Source organism: Schistocerca americana, chromosome 4, assembly GCF_021461395.2.
Source record: "Schistocerca americana isolate TAMUIC-IGC-003095 chromosome 4, iqSchAmer2.1, whole genome shotgun sequence".
NCBI lineage: Eukaryota > Metazoa > Arthropoda > Insecta > Orthoptera > Acrididae > Schistocerca > Schistocerca americana.
Genome location: NC_060122.1, coordinates 654519416 through 654535267, shown reverse-complemented (window position 1 = coordinate 654535267; position 15852 = coordinate 654519416).

The window sequence follows — 15852 nt, the reverse complement described above, 5'->3', positions numbered from 1 at the left end:
TTTGACGCCACTTTGGCGATTTGCGCGTCGATGGGGACGAAATGTTGAAGATTAGGACAACACAACATCCAGTTCCCGACCGGAGAAAATATCCGACCCAGCCGGGAATCGAATACGGGCCCTTAGGATTGACATTCTGTCGCGCTGACCACTTTTCTTTCCATTGTTGATCGTTGTGAACGTCACATGACATCCGTCAGTTTGTTGATCCTTCCGCTCAGGGTTTTTATTACAGAGGCTAACCAGCGCTCTGACCGAACACGCTGAGCCATCGTGCTGGCTCAGCTACCGGGGGCGGACAGTGGTGAATACTGTCGGACAACGATGTATCATTATAGATTGTTAATCATAGCCGGCTGATTCATATGATTTGTTTCTTCACATGTGTTAAAATAGGCAACCTTGTAGGTGTGGCAACCAGAGCTATGAGAATTTATCTTATGTATTAATAACCGCTTCGGCTGTATTTTAATACTTTTAATTTGTTTTAAATCTTAAAATAATTTACCATACCAGTGTATGTCTCAGGTTTGTTATTCCTTCTGGATTTATTGTTATAATGACCTTGACCTGAAGATGTGGATTTTAACGCAACGAAACAGGTAGTGATACAGTAACAAAGGACCAAATAGAGAGGAAGGGGTCAGTAATACTAAAGATGATCAAACAGAATCCCGGGGTTGTACTTAGCGGGTATCAGTTACACGATTAATGATATTTTCTCTTAGTCCCATTTCGACAGATTATTTTGAAACACAATCCTAGTAACGCGAGACGTTTTCAGCCACTTGTGTCTCATTGTATAGCATCCTATGTCCCTCTGCTCGGCCACGGCAGATTTGTCAGGTTGTGGTAATCACGTATGGCACTGATGTTCAACACATCTGTCATTGACGGTATTAATAGTTTGGCCAGTGCATATTTTACTGCATTCACGCTGTATTTTGAAAACGACAGGCTTCCTTAAACCTAAATCTTAGTTAACAGAGCCAAGCAGTGCTCTAATCTTACCTGCAGGGCGGAATACACGTCTCATTTCACGTTTCTTCAAATTCGTACCTATCTTGGAAGACATGTTCCTAGCATATGAATGGAAAGCCACAGAACTAAAAGTGTCTTCAGCTGGAAAGTAGTAATCCAAACTCAAAACACGTTGAATCTCTCTGTCGGTACCGCCGCTATGATGAAATACGTCCTTAAGATGTTGCAGCTCTTGTGAAAAATTTTCAGCATCCCATAGCAAATGCATTTCTGACCAAGGTTCATAGGACTCCTGTATGCTCAAACGGCAGATGACAGCTGATAGCCTGCAAATACCTATCAGTATGTCCCCTATAAACTCTGTGTACAAAAGTTCCGTCATCTCATTTACAGACCAGTGCATCCAAAACTTCCATCGTCAATTTGATGTTAGGATGAAGACAATTAAAATGGTTCAGTAACTGGCGAAAAGAATCTATTCCATATGGCCAAACAAGAAACATATCCCCAACATACCTCAAAAAACAAGTGGGCTTCAGAAAGACGTTTTCAGTGCCGTATCCTCAATGTCCTCCATAAAAAGATTAGTGACTGTGGGTAATAAAGGACTCCCCATTGCCACATCGTCAGTCTGTTCAAAATATTTGTCATGGATAAAAATAGGTGAACATCAGTACATGACAGCAGAGATGTGTCAATTTCATATCCAGTTTTTCATTAATTAAAACCAATGATTCATCAAGAGGAACCCGAGTAAAAAGAGACACCGACAATTAAATCAGACGGACCTAGATGAAGCGACTATAAACGCTGAGTAAAATCCATGGATTCGAAAATAAGGTGCTCATATTTACCCTCTTGAGGGCTGAGAACCGGCACTAACTACTTTTCCAAGTTGTAAGTCCGAACACCCATCTTTATGGACCTTCGACAGTCCCTATAACCTAGGTGGAACGGCCGCACCAGTACAAATTTTTTCAATTGAGTAGTAACCTCATGAGCTCTTCTATAGAAGTGAAGTCGGTGTCCTTTTTATGTTGGCCGTGGGATCCTTCTGTAATATATGATACGATGGATCGTTAAGTAAACATCATATTCACGTAATCGGCCTTGTACATTAAAACGGTAGCGTTGCCTTTGTCTGCTGGTAAAATTAACAATTCAGGGCCCTCTCTAATAAACCGAATAGCTGCCACTTCAGCCAAGGGACTGTAACACTGTGGAGACCAAGAATGACGCAAAACATAAGAAACCACCTGTCTGATTTCTTCCGCCAGTTCTTGCTCAGCAGAAGAAATGATTTCCATGGTCAAACGCTTATAGGCGTGGGTGCAAAGTTTAAAACTTCTTCTAGTACGTTTTCTTTGTAAGATTTATCTCAATACGTCGACAAGTATCATTTCCCGATATCAAGGTTTGATGACAAAGATGTTTAAATTTAGAGAACGTCTTACTAGCAGCACTCCAATGCACCGAACCTGATAATGACCAGGAAGAAGCCAATATTCTGCTAACGTGTACATCTGTACAATTATGAGTCCCAGTCAAGAGATAGAAGGGGCCTCATCTGCAGATCGTTGCTATATATTTGCTTCCAAAGGACCGACTGTACTTTAAGGAAGGTGGCACGTAGACATTGGTTCACTAGCCTGCCTCGCAGTTTTGTACCTGTTGCACCATATACGAGGCGTGTTTTTTAAGTAAGAAACGTTTTGAAATTAAAAAAATACATGCTAAGATATGTCAATATTTTTATTTTTATATGAAAGCCTGTACCTTAATCTACGCACTGACGCCATTACAGTCTGATTATTCCTTGTTTACGTTGTGTACTGAGTGTTTAAGATGCCTCTGATAATCGTGAGCCCCGTCGACTGTCAAGTACGGCCTGTTACAAGATTTCGTAGTGCTAAAGGCCTCAAAGCGATCGATATTCATCGTGAGCTGTGTGCAGTTTACGGAGAAAACATTATGAGTGATGGAATGGTAAGAAAGTGGGTGAGAGCATTTAAAGATGGCCGCACAATGTGCATGATGAACAACGGAGTGGGCGTCCTTCGGTAGTTAGTGAAAGTTTGGTGCAGGAAGTGGACAATAAGGTGAGAGAAAACAAATGCTTTACGATTTCCTCCTTGCAGAATGACTTTATCAACGTTTTTCGTAGTGTTTTGTGTGGCATTGCGACGGAGCACTTGAATTATCGAAAATTGTGCGCACGTTGGGTGCCGAAAATGTTGACGGATGTGCACAAAACCAAACGTTTAGATTGTGCGTTGATTTTGCTTGAGCAGTACCGCAACGATGGTGATGATTTCTGAAGCCAATTTGTTACGGGAGATGAAACATGGGTGGCCTACGTCACACCAGAATCAAAGCAACAGTCCATGGTAGTTGAGGAAGGGCATCGTTTTGCTGCAAGACAATGCACGTCCGCGTGTGGCGAATCAGACCAAAGATCTCATCAAATCTTTTCGATGGGAAACTCTAGATGATTCTCCGTACAGCCCATATCTAGTGCCCAGTGACTAACATCTGTTACTGCACTTGAAGAAACACCTGGTCGGTCAGTGTCTTCAAGATGGTGACGAAGTCAAAACAGTGGTGATGCAGTGGTTAACAAGTCCGGGGCAGACTTCTATGAGGAGGATATTCAAAAACTGGTACAACGTTATGACAAGTGCCTCAATATTGACGAAATTATGTAGAAAAGTAGATTAGGGTACAGGGTTTCATGTAAAAGCAAAAGTTAATGAGATATCTTACCACGTCTTTTTTTTAAATTTCAAAACGGTACTTATTTAAAAAAACACGTCTCATACACTGTGCACAGTTGACCTCAAACCGAAAAGTCACTTATTCACTTCTGACATCTTCAACATGGGATCTATCTGTAGTATTATGAACACTGAATAGATTTTCAATTGACAAAATAGCTAAGATCGTTTATTCAGATAGATTACCGGTTTCGGCAATTGTCTGTTGCCATCTTCGGATCTATGTTACATTACTACACAATCGTCTCTTTCAGTACAGTTTTTGGTGCTGTAGAGAGTATGTCAAACTGATATGACGACTTTTAAGCAGCCTGAAGCCACCAACATGGACGTACTTTATCCAGCGTCACTTACTGTACTGAAGAAGACAATTGTGTAATTAAGTAACATAGATCCAAAGATGGTAACACAGAATATCCGAAACCTGTAATGTTTAAAATTTATTCAGTGCTCATAAAAAGTTACTTTCACGATAAATTACTAAACCGGATCTGCGTTTCTTCGTACAAGGGCTAATAATTCGTCTTGAAGGCTGAGAGTAATTGGCTTGCAATTCTTTGTGCTGACTGTTGAAAATTGGTTCCCAAAGCACGAGATTGCACAGTTTCGCGCTAAGGTCTAGTCCACTACTGAGGCAGTATGTACAGCCATCTTAGCGCCAGACGGTCCACAAAAGTCGTGAAGCGTGACATCAAATAGAGGTCGGGGCTGGGTTACTCCATCTCAACAAGTGTCTGGCGTCTGCCCGCGGCCACGGCCAGAGCCACGGCAGCTGCGGGTGTCTGCCGTCGGAGATTGGCGTCGCCTGATTGCTTCCTGCGGGGCCCACAAAGGCACCAACAGCTCCTTCCCTCCTCCTCTCCCCTCTGCTCTCCTCTCCTCCTCTCTCTTCATATCTCCTCTGATTTCTCTTCCCTCCTCATCTCTCTCTCTCTCTCTCTCTCTCTCTCTCTCTCTCTTTCTCTCCCTCTCCTACCACCCCCCCCCCTCCCCACTCTCTCTCCTTTTCTAGAGGCTGCTCTCCGCATCTGATCTACAGTGACTGCTACTCCACATTTTCCTTTCCAGAACTGTACAGACGACGACGACGCGTCTATAGACGATGCAGAATGTCAGTGTGACATTTCACAGCCAAAGCAACAGGCCGCCCACCTCCCACGTCGAGATTGGGCGTTGTTCCATAAATACGGCGAGTTTTGGGCTGACACGTACTGTGTAAGATATAACTGTCAGCTAGTTTCCTATTTCCGGGATTGTTGTACGCTGCAGTCTGAAGAAACGTATGATGAAGCTCCCCACAGTCATTTATTGTGGATAATATTCGTCAGTATGGAAACCCTCATTTATTTAAACTTGGCAACAGCAAGCATGATTTCTTCCCACAGTTTGTGATCCCACACTCACAGTACTGAGTGTACTTAAAACATATGGCACAGAAAGCTACCCTACTTTTAATGTAATTAAATCCTTTTCCGGTATCTTAAATTAGATTTTGAGTTTTACACATCTCACAGAACCAGATCACAGTAGTAAAAGCAACCTCATCACTCGTGGTTACAACGTAGATCACCTGAAACTATTTGGTTCCAGAGAGCTTCTCAAGTAACAGACTTCTACGATGTATATATGCAAACTGAAGGGACGAATGAAAATTGTATTCGAAGCCCGGTTCCCTGTTCACTAGGCAAATACGCTAACCACTACGTTGTCACACAACGTTTGTACAAATGCACAGGCTACCCTAACACGCTTCCATCCTCAGTTCATATCCTATTCACTCCTCAGTTCACTTCGTTTTCCCCTTAACTCGAACTGTACTGCTGAGGCTCTCCACCATACTAGAAAAGCATCTCAGTCAGCATATGTTCATCATAGACGTTTGAGACTTGAAAACGACTCTGGAAGCGTATAGTTTCATTTGATTAAAGCACCTCTTCCTACGTTTCAGGGAGGATGCCCCTTTTAGTTCTTTGCTGAGGTACTATTCCTTAACAGTTGGAAGAGCTTCAGCAATGCTGTGCCAGTTTATGTGCAATACCAAATGGGTTGACGCATGAATGGGAATTTGGATTGACGAGGGAAGTGCCGTGGGTAGTCCGAGCAGAGATACAAAGTCCCTGCGCAACGGTGGCGTAGTGGTTAGCGCATATACTTAGTTAGCAGGATACCCGGGTTCGAACACCGGCCTTCGCATAAATTTTCGCTCGTCGCTTCAGTCTGCTTAGACCCGTCATAAATTATTTAAAATGCAATTTCATTTCTTTGTAAACATTCTGTAACACTATTATTTGTGTAACTAGCACGTCGTTTTATCCATTGTTGTGATATTTAGTTATCACTAGGCGATGGATGATTGCCAAGTCGCAATTTAGATAAAATTTAATTTCCGTTTTGCAGCGGTTCTTACTTCCTGCCCCTGATATAGTAAGTTTTATAAGTGGGACATTCAGAAAAACATATGCTCCATTTGTTTGCGAAGCGTGGAAATTTTGTTGTGCGAACGTCTATATTTTAATAATCTGTGTATTGCAGGGGTTTAGGATTAAATTTTGTATCGACAAAAGCAAATGAAACGAAGTCCAAGTTGGAATTATGGAAAATTTAAGAAAAAAATCGGCCGTGTCATTTTAAAAATAATCATTCTGACCTTTGCCTTAAGTGATTTAGGGACACCACGAAAGCTGAAATCTGGATTGCTAAAATGGATTTTGAATTGATAACCAATGTGCAATGGTCTCTATCCGTGCATGCGTTTCGTTTTTCAGGCGTAGCGAGGAACCTGCCTTGCATGTACCTAGAAGTGTATGGAAATTAATAATTCTCATTCTGGATAATCAGTATATGAGTTAAGGTTCGTCAATCCATTTTGCATATTCAGATTGAGACTAAACGCTCTGTTCCAGAAACTAGCCAACTGCGGATTGAAATATATGAGTAGAACTAAACCTTTTTAAAAGGAGCCTTTCAGCTAATCAGAGGATCAAATCGTTTGTCACCAACTACCCTAAACACAAAAATTTCATTAAAAGGTTCTGTGGTTTAATTATTTATTCGTGCATTATTCTTTTTTATGTGCTGATTGTACATTATTTTTATGCTATTATAGTCGATTTTCAATTCCATCTTCAATATTAATATCTCCCTTAAGCTGGTGAGGTTTTTCGGCACTATAGCAGACAGTTCATGTCATCAGCGAATCAAAGGTGCCATAAACACATTAATCCTCCTTGCACTTTGGAAATATACATCTTCCTTGTTTTCAAAACTATCATTTTTAGAATACACGACTCTCTCCCTCTGAGTCAGTTGTATCCAATGGTGTATTCTCAGTTTTATATGTACAAAATTTTAAATTTTGTTCACGGTATTTTCCACTAAGTACCACTGTGGTTTGTATGACTCATTCGAAATTTGTTTTTGTTTCTTGAATATAGTATTTTTGAAAATGGAATCATTGACTTCTTAAGTAGTAGAACCTAGAACGTTATCTTCGATGGCGAATGCTCATCAGAGACAACGGTATTGTCAGAAATGCCCCAACTATGTGTGATAGGACCGTTGTTGTTCGCAATATACACAAATGATCTGGCGGACACGGTTGACAACAGTGTGATGCTGTTTTCTGATGATGCTGTAGTATACGGTAAGGTGTCGATGTTGAATGATTGCAGAAGGATATAAGATGCCTTAGACGTAATTTGTAGTTGGTGCAATGAATGGCAGTTAGCTCTAAACGTAGAAAAATGTAAGCTAATTCAGATAAGTAGGGTAAACAAACCCATAATGTTCGGATACAGCACTAATTGTGTCCTACTTGACGCAGTCACGTCGTTAAATATCTGGGCGTAACGTTGCAAAGCAATATGAAATGGAAAGAGTATGCGAGGATTGTGACAGGAAAGGTGATGGTCGACTTTCGTTTATTGGCAAATTTCTAAGAAAATGTGATTCACATGTAGGGGAAATCGTATGTAGGACGCTAGTGCAGTCTATCCTTGAGTACTGTTTGAGTGTTTGGGGTCCATACCACGTCGGATTAAAGGAAAGCATCAAAGCAGTTCAGAGGCAGGCTGCTAGAATTTTTTACTGGTAAGTTGGAACAACACACAAATGTTAGGGAGGTACTTCGGGAACTATAATGGGAATCCGTGGAGGGAAGGCGACATTCTTTCCGAGTAACAGCATTGAGAAAATTTAGAAAACCGGCATTTTAAGATGACTGCACAATCATTCTGTTGCCCACAACAAACGTTACACGTAAGGACCACGAAGAAAAGATACAAAAAATTTGTGCTCAAACGGACACATATACAAGTGTTATCCAGAAAGTAAGATTCGATCGGTCGCTAAATGGAAACCACAGTGTAAATCAGAAAGATTTTATTTGCAAGAGTTAGTTACACTTTTCCGATACTTCTCTACATAGTCGCTGCTCCAACTTAGACATTTGTCGGAGCGTTATACCAAGTTTCCAACACCATCGTCATAGGAGGCAGCCGCCTCTGCTTTTCGATAATTCTCTACACCGGTCTTTAGCGCGTAGCCTGCGCCCAAGTGTTGTTTTCATATCCAGCGTTTCATGTGAACAGAGATGATACTAAGGACGAGCCAACTAGGGCTGTGTTGTGGGTGATCGAGCACTTGCCATCGAAAAGGCTGCAGGAGCGTCTTCACTGCCCCTGCTGCGTGCGGCTGGGAATTGCAATGAAGAACGAAGTGCGTGGCAGTTGTGTTAGGTGGGCTGCATTCATTAAGGCGAAGCCTCTCAGCAGGACCTCCTTCTTGACGGGAGACATCGTTGTTCTAGGCACGTTTACTCGCTCACAGTGCGCTGACAACTGAAAAGAGCGTCTTGATGCAATCGACGATCACACTAGAGACACTACCCAACATATCTGTGCAAAGTTTCATCGAGATTTCATTGTGGTGTCCATTTCGCCATTTCGCGACCGATCGGAACTTACTTTCTGGACAACCCTCGTAGATTCGTTTTTGCCTCTCTCTTTTTGTGAATGGAATAGAAAAGTAATTGCCTAGTTGTGGTACGGGATACCCTCCACCACGTACCATGAGGTGGATTTCAGAGTATCGATGTAAATGTAGACGTAGGTTACGGTCACACTGAACAATTTTAATGTACCTTTTGATGGTAGTTCATTAAAACATCGTCAGTACGTCCGGTTTAAGCTGCTTCACGTCTATATGATTCCAGTGGTACTCACTGAGACAAAAAGTCCTGGTGGTAGGAGGGTTAACACGTTCTGCTTCGTCTTTATTCCTATTAACAGATCAAAAGCACCCCATGTGTCTACAGAAAATAGCTCCATAGAGAAGATTCTTTATATTAATAAAGGAAATAATTCTGCGATCTTTTTGAATACACCGTGAACAAAACAGTCTACATCGCTTAATGTGTTTCTTTATTTATTGTGCCTTTTCGGCTGTCGCGGGCATCAGATCAGAGCCTGGAATTTTGGAAGCATGAGTCAGTTCCAGTAAATAAAACATATTCCTAAACGGTGTGTCAACTGTAAGAAGTGTATAGTTTATAGTTGAAGCCTCCATTAGCCATAAGTTTTACTTACTGACACTGAACCTGAGTTTTGGTGTGATTACGACAGTAGCTGATACGGCATGTTAAATTAAGAAACATATTAAACAATATAGACGGTTTTATTCACCAAATAGCGTGAGTTATCTTTCAGTTACGAACTTCTTAGTGCCACGATAAATAACTGAAGCATTAGCTTTTCAATATACTAATATAGGTGAGATCAGTATCTCTATTGTAAAATGGTGTTATAACAAATTAGGTTGAAACTAGCTGAAAAATATTACTACATCAGTAGATTCAGTCAAAGTGAAGATTCGTACTTTTCCCCTCTCTAAAGGACCGCTAAGAAATCGGAAATAGTCCATTATTTTGACTCAATTCTCAAACTGTTTCATTTTTAGGAAATTGTTTCCTTCTGCATACATTCTGAGAATCATTTTTTAAGTTTCTCTTCCACATATTTTCTTTCAGTATCACTTGTTTCTCCTGAAACATTATTGTCTTCAAATGTTCTTTTCGGTTCGTCATATCTTCAACGACTATCAGTTTTGTCAAGGATTACTTCTGAAGTCTCAGTATTTTAATTACTAATTGTATATGTTTCTTATTCATCTGTTTTAGTACACGAACATCCAAAGAAACAGTAGAACGCTTATTTTGACTTCATTGGTATTTGCTGTGCTATCGGTCGTTTTTATTCATAAAATGTCATGTCTACAAAACTAAAATTTTCAATTTTTGTTCCTCCCTCCACCGTTGAAGTAATAGCAATTACAGTAAATGAGCTATAATGAGTCTTATTTTCAATGCTAATGTACGAGGGTTGGAACTTTAATAGTGGCAACTCTCTATTTACAACTCGTACAAAATAGATACTTGTTTCAAAGTTTTACTGACCTTCAAAGTAGTTACCAGCGTTGTGTATAACCCGTTGCCAGCGATGTGGAAGTCGTAGGATACTCTTGGCAGTGCCAGTTGTGTTGTCAGTTCGAACGGCGCGATCTATTGCGCAACGGGTTATACACAATGTTGGCGACTACTTTGAAGGTCAGTAAAACTTTCAACCACGTATCTATTTTGTACGAGCTGTAAATAAATAGTTCCAACTATCAAAGTTCCAACTCTCGTATTTGCGCATGGAACACTATTGGACCTTCAGGAAAGCTACATTTGGAAAAAAACTTCTATAGTCAATAGAAACCGTGTTCTGACAGAGATGGAGATTCCTCGGTAGGGTGGGTGCAGAAAGTGATCTTGGAGGAGGTCTTCGACCGATGAAAGATGTAGAAGTAAATTCAGGCGAAACTCAAAGGAGTGTATTGAGATCATCGCTGTGCCGATCTATATCAATGAGCTGCAGACGTTATTAGTCATAGACATTCTGCAGAAGGTTGAAGGCATCTGTAGTGAAATACCATCCAAAAAGCCACAAAAATAAGCACTTAGATGCTACATCTTAAGTGGCGCAAAGACTGGCAATTCGACTCAAAAATAAAATTACACATTTCACAAAAAGCAGAGACATGGTATTCCTTGACTAAAAGGTCAGTGGGCCACGATTGTAATAATCCATCTTGTACAGTTAACAGATGAAACTATTTGTGTGGCTATGAAGTGGAATGCTGACATAGTCTCAGCCATAGGTAAATCAGTTACCAATTTTTGCTCTTTGGTGAATACTGGAAGAATGGTATGCTACTACTGTTCAAGTACGAACTCAGGGTATAAAATATTTATGCAAAACATAGCAGCACAAATATACACTGATTATTTATTTATTTATTTACATATTTTACACCCACGTTGGAACACTTTATTCAATCCATAAACCTTTAAGTCTTAATACTAGTTGTAGATTTAGATTTCCTCTTCTGCTCCCAAAACTTCTTCATCCTTCCGACCTGGCTGCCCTTTCTTCATCAGTTATGGTGTATTTTTTGAGCATAAATATCTTTACCTTAAATCTCATGTCACTGTGTTTCAGGATCTTCTTCTCTTTTCCGCCTTCAATTTGTAGCATTGTCAAGCCTAATCGTGTAAATCATCTTGAACTTCTTTGAACCAGCTGATCTTGGTCTTACTTTTCCAAAAGTAGGGTAGCGGTTGTTTCAGTAACCTGGTTTTGGTAGTCTGGAAATATGGTAGAAACAAGCAACCCTCTTTATCCGCATTGTGTCAATTATTGACTCAGTTCCTTGGTATACAACTTCGTTAGGTAATATTCGTCACTGTCCCTCTACTTAGTATTTTTTTTATATAATTGTTCTAAGGATTCTTCTGTCTGCCTTCTGTAGTTTGTCTGTGGTTGATTTGGTGTTCATCTTGAACAGTGTTTCACTAGCATAGTTGCTCAGGTTCAATAGCAGAGTGGTAGTGTCTGAGTTTTGCATTTATCGGAGACATTTCTTCATGTTGGCCAGGTGTTGCGTTGGGCTTGTTTCAGTTTAGTTGTTCTGCATTCTACTGACATTTCCTCGTTTGAACTCCAACGTATAACCTCCGCAAGATAGTTGAATTTATTTACAATTTTAATTTGTTTGCTATCATTCAGTGTAGTGGCTGGTGTTTCAACCTTGAAGGATGGCATCATTTCCGTCTTCTCAAACGAGATCCGTAGTCCGACTTTTGCTGCTATTCTTTCGAGTTCTTCAGTTTGGTGTCTAACCTCTTCCACACTATTTGCGAGCAGCGCTAGATCATCAGAAAAGGCCAGACAATTGAGTTTGACATTTCTGGCAATCTTGATGTTTGGTTGCAATTTATTATTCCACTCTCGCATCACTTTTTCCAGTTAGCAGTGAAATATTAGTGGTGGGAAACCATACTCCTGTCGAAGTCCCGTCCGGATTTCAAATGATTCAGATAGTTCCCCTCCGAATCAAACTTTTGATTTAGTTTTCTTAAGGGTGAGTCCAATAAGATTGAGTTTCAGGTGGAATCCAAGTTCCGCGAAGATTTTAAGTAATGACTCGAGATGGATACTGTCATATGCTTTCTTGATGTCGACAAAAGTAGTGACCAACTGATTAATGAAATGTATTTGCAGATTGCGAACACGGTGTTATATCAGCTATACAGTGATAAGCCAAACCATGATAAGCACCTCCCACAGTGACGTTGAATGCCGCCTAGTGGCGTTGCGGGCACTTGAAGCTGTAACAAAAGTGTGTAAGCAGAGCAGACACGTAGGGGAGATCACCCTAGCAAAGATGTCAGCAGCAAATGGAGAAACCCAATGAGATAAGCAACTTTTACAACGGCACATTATAATTATTATTTATTTTATTAATCGATTATTCCCTTTTAGGAGAACGATAGAACTTGAATTCACGATTTTAATTTTGGATGTTTTCCCTCTTCCTCTTCCAGAAACTCTTCATCTTCTCAGAATATTCTCTCTTCCGTTCGTCTCTCCACTTTTTACCAGGTTGTTTCGTTGTTCTTTGCTCGAACTTCACATTCACGATTTTACTCCGGCACTCGTTGAGGTTTTCGAGATTTTCTATGTTGATCTGTTGCATGTCCCACTGGACCTCCTTTAGCCACTCCATGCAGCATTTACTCTTTTTTATGATGTCGAGCAGTTTCTTTGCTGTTCTGGTGTTCTCCATCCTGTAGATATGTGTGTAAAACTTTGATCGGCATTTCCTGATTTCTTCGGTTATTGGGTTGGTCTTTTAATCGTGTTCGTTCTGACGTCTGTTTATCCAAATTCCAGTTTTGTTGATTGCTCCGTAAAGCTTCCTAAGAATTTTTCGTTCCTGTTTTTGATATTTCCCTAATTTTGGAGTGATGGGCAATTACCATTATTTCAGCTGCGTATGTTGCTACTGCAAGAATGACAGTTTTGTAATGTCTCAATTTTGCGTCTGTCGAAATGCATTTGTTGTTATAGGAGTCCCATGTAAATACATGTGCCTTTTGCAGCTTGCTGATCCTCTGTTCATTCACGATTCTGTTTAGCGCTGATGACCGTATAGTTTCGCCAAGATATTTAAAGTGGCTGACTTGTGTGATGTTATCGTCTATCGTGATTAGTGGGGACTTAGCGTACAGGTATAGTATGTCGATGTAAAGAAACTGAATATAAAAATCCTTTTGTGTTAACGTGTACGGAATTACCACTCTGGTTGATAGTCGTAATTACACCCTGTTAGATGTTATATTATTACATGTGAACGCATGGATAACATGACCATGCAGCTCCCACTACCGATGGCGCTTCGCTGCTGGTTGACTTGTTTAGCGTCTGCTTCAAGACGGTTTATGTCGCAGTTATAGTCATATGTTATTGGACACTTTCTTTTAGTTGTCAAATCTGTGCGCCTGCTTGGTTAGGAAGGAGCTGAAGTTTGTGGTATGTAACTCATATGACCCGATCTCGTTTTCTGCAATACGTGTTGAGTGTGCTGTTCACTTATGTTTTGTACTTTTTTGTAACAGATGTCTGAAGATGGGTGTAATCCCGAAACGTGCAACATGTTCTAATAAGAGTCAACTGAACATCTTACGACTTTATTGCAATTGTGCAGCACTGGTTGCCAATTATTAACTTATTTTCTTGTCGTCTTCCGTTATACTGTCTTTTTACGAAATTTGCAATTCACTTTTCTGTGTAATTTCGTGTAGTTTTTAAACTGCGTAAATCGCTTCTGTCCTGTTGTTTGTGATAATCGGAATATCGTCTTCGAAGGCAAGATATTTTACTTTAGTAGGATTTTCTTTTCTGATACCAATTTGGACATCTTTTAAATGAGGTTCCCGTTATCCGACGATCTTTTCGAGAACAATATTCAAAAGAATCTGGGATAGTCCGTCCCCCTGCTGTACTTCAGTTCTGTTTTCAAAGGATTCCGATACCTCATCCATGAATTTCTCTTTTGAAGTTGTTCTTGTAAGTGTCTGTTCTAAGATATTCCGGGTGTTTGGGTCGATTACGAATTCTTCTATGATTTTAAAAAGGGTTTCGCCGTCTATTGAGACATAGACTTCCCTGTAATCGATGAACGTAACTACTGTATTCCTGCATTTTCTCAACTCTAGTATCATCTTTAAGACCCAGATCTGTTCCGCACATGATCACCCTTTTCTGTATCTGGCTCGATATTCACCGAGTTGTGGGTCCTCCTGAGGTTCTATTCTGTCTAGAAGTGTTTTGGCGGGGATTTTGTAGGCCATTGGAAGCACGGAGATTCCCCTGTAGTTGTTGATGTCGGTCTTGTCACCATTTTCATGTAACGGGTGGATCAGAGGGCATTTCCAGTCTTCTGGTATTTCCTCCGTCTCCCATATGTCTGAGATTTGGTGATGAAGTTTCTGTGTCAGTGTAGGATCGTTCTGTTTCCATAGTTCTGCGAAAATCCCATCTTCTCATGGTACTTCGTTGTTATTGAACTACTTGATTATCGCCGTAATTTCTGCGAGATCTGGGGCTTTTGGGTCCGGCTGTGTGAATATAGGGGGTGTGAAGTCAAGGTTTCCCAGAGGTGGTTCACTGTTAAAAAGGGAGCAGAAATACTGGACTGATATCTTGCAATTGTTTTTTGAGTTGGTTTCCAACGGGCCGTCGGGTCTTTTGAAGGACTGTGGTGCTTGATATCCATGTAGGTTTTCTCTGAACGTCTTGTAGAAATATCTTGTATTATTTCTATTGAAATGCTGTGAGATTTTGTGGAGTATGTTGTTGTCATACCCTCGTTTACCTCTTCGAATCACCTTTGGAGTCTGTTTTCGAGTTCTAAGAAAGTTATAACAGTTTCCCTCGGCTTTTCTGCTGCTGATTTTTTTCCAGGCTGTTATTCGTTGTCTACTGCCTGCTCGCAGACTGTGTACCACCAGCGGTGTTTTCTGAAGAGAGCGGGTTGTCCTAGTTTCCTGGCCTCCTGAATTTTTCTTGTTAGTTTGTTCCAGTCTGTAGATTTCCTGATTAATTTCTTTGATGATTTGTTTTATTGAGCTTCAGGTATTCCTGACCTTGCTTCATGTTTCTGGTTGGACATTTTTTTTCCTTCTATTGGGTTTAAAATTTGTCTTTCTTTCTAGGAGATGATGGACTGATTCAAAAGCACCTTTGCGAGGTGTGACATTTAGAATTTCTTTCGTATTTTCCTTGGAAATGGCAACGTGATCAATTTGGCATTCGCCCTACCTCAGATTGGGCGATCTCCATGTGATTAGCTCGTGTATAGGTTTTTGAGATTGGATGCTCATAACTTTAAGTCCAAAGTTCCTTCAGAATTTAGTTTGTCACCGTTCTTGTTAGCACGTTTATATTTGGTGTAAGGGCCTATTATATTTCTGAATTTTCTCTCTTTTCGTAGTTGCGCGTTAAAATCGCCCAATAGGATTTTCACACAGCGCCTTGGTATTTTGTTGGTTTCTTCTTCTAGAGTTTCCCCCATTATCCATGGCTTCATGATCGGTTTTGCTCTGTTGATTAGTAAGGGTATGTACGTTGATTAGTGTGTAAGCTTTATCAGCTGATTTTACTGACAGTAATGAGAAAATTTCATTGGGAGAGGTGAAGTTGACCACTGAGTCGAG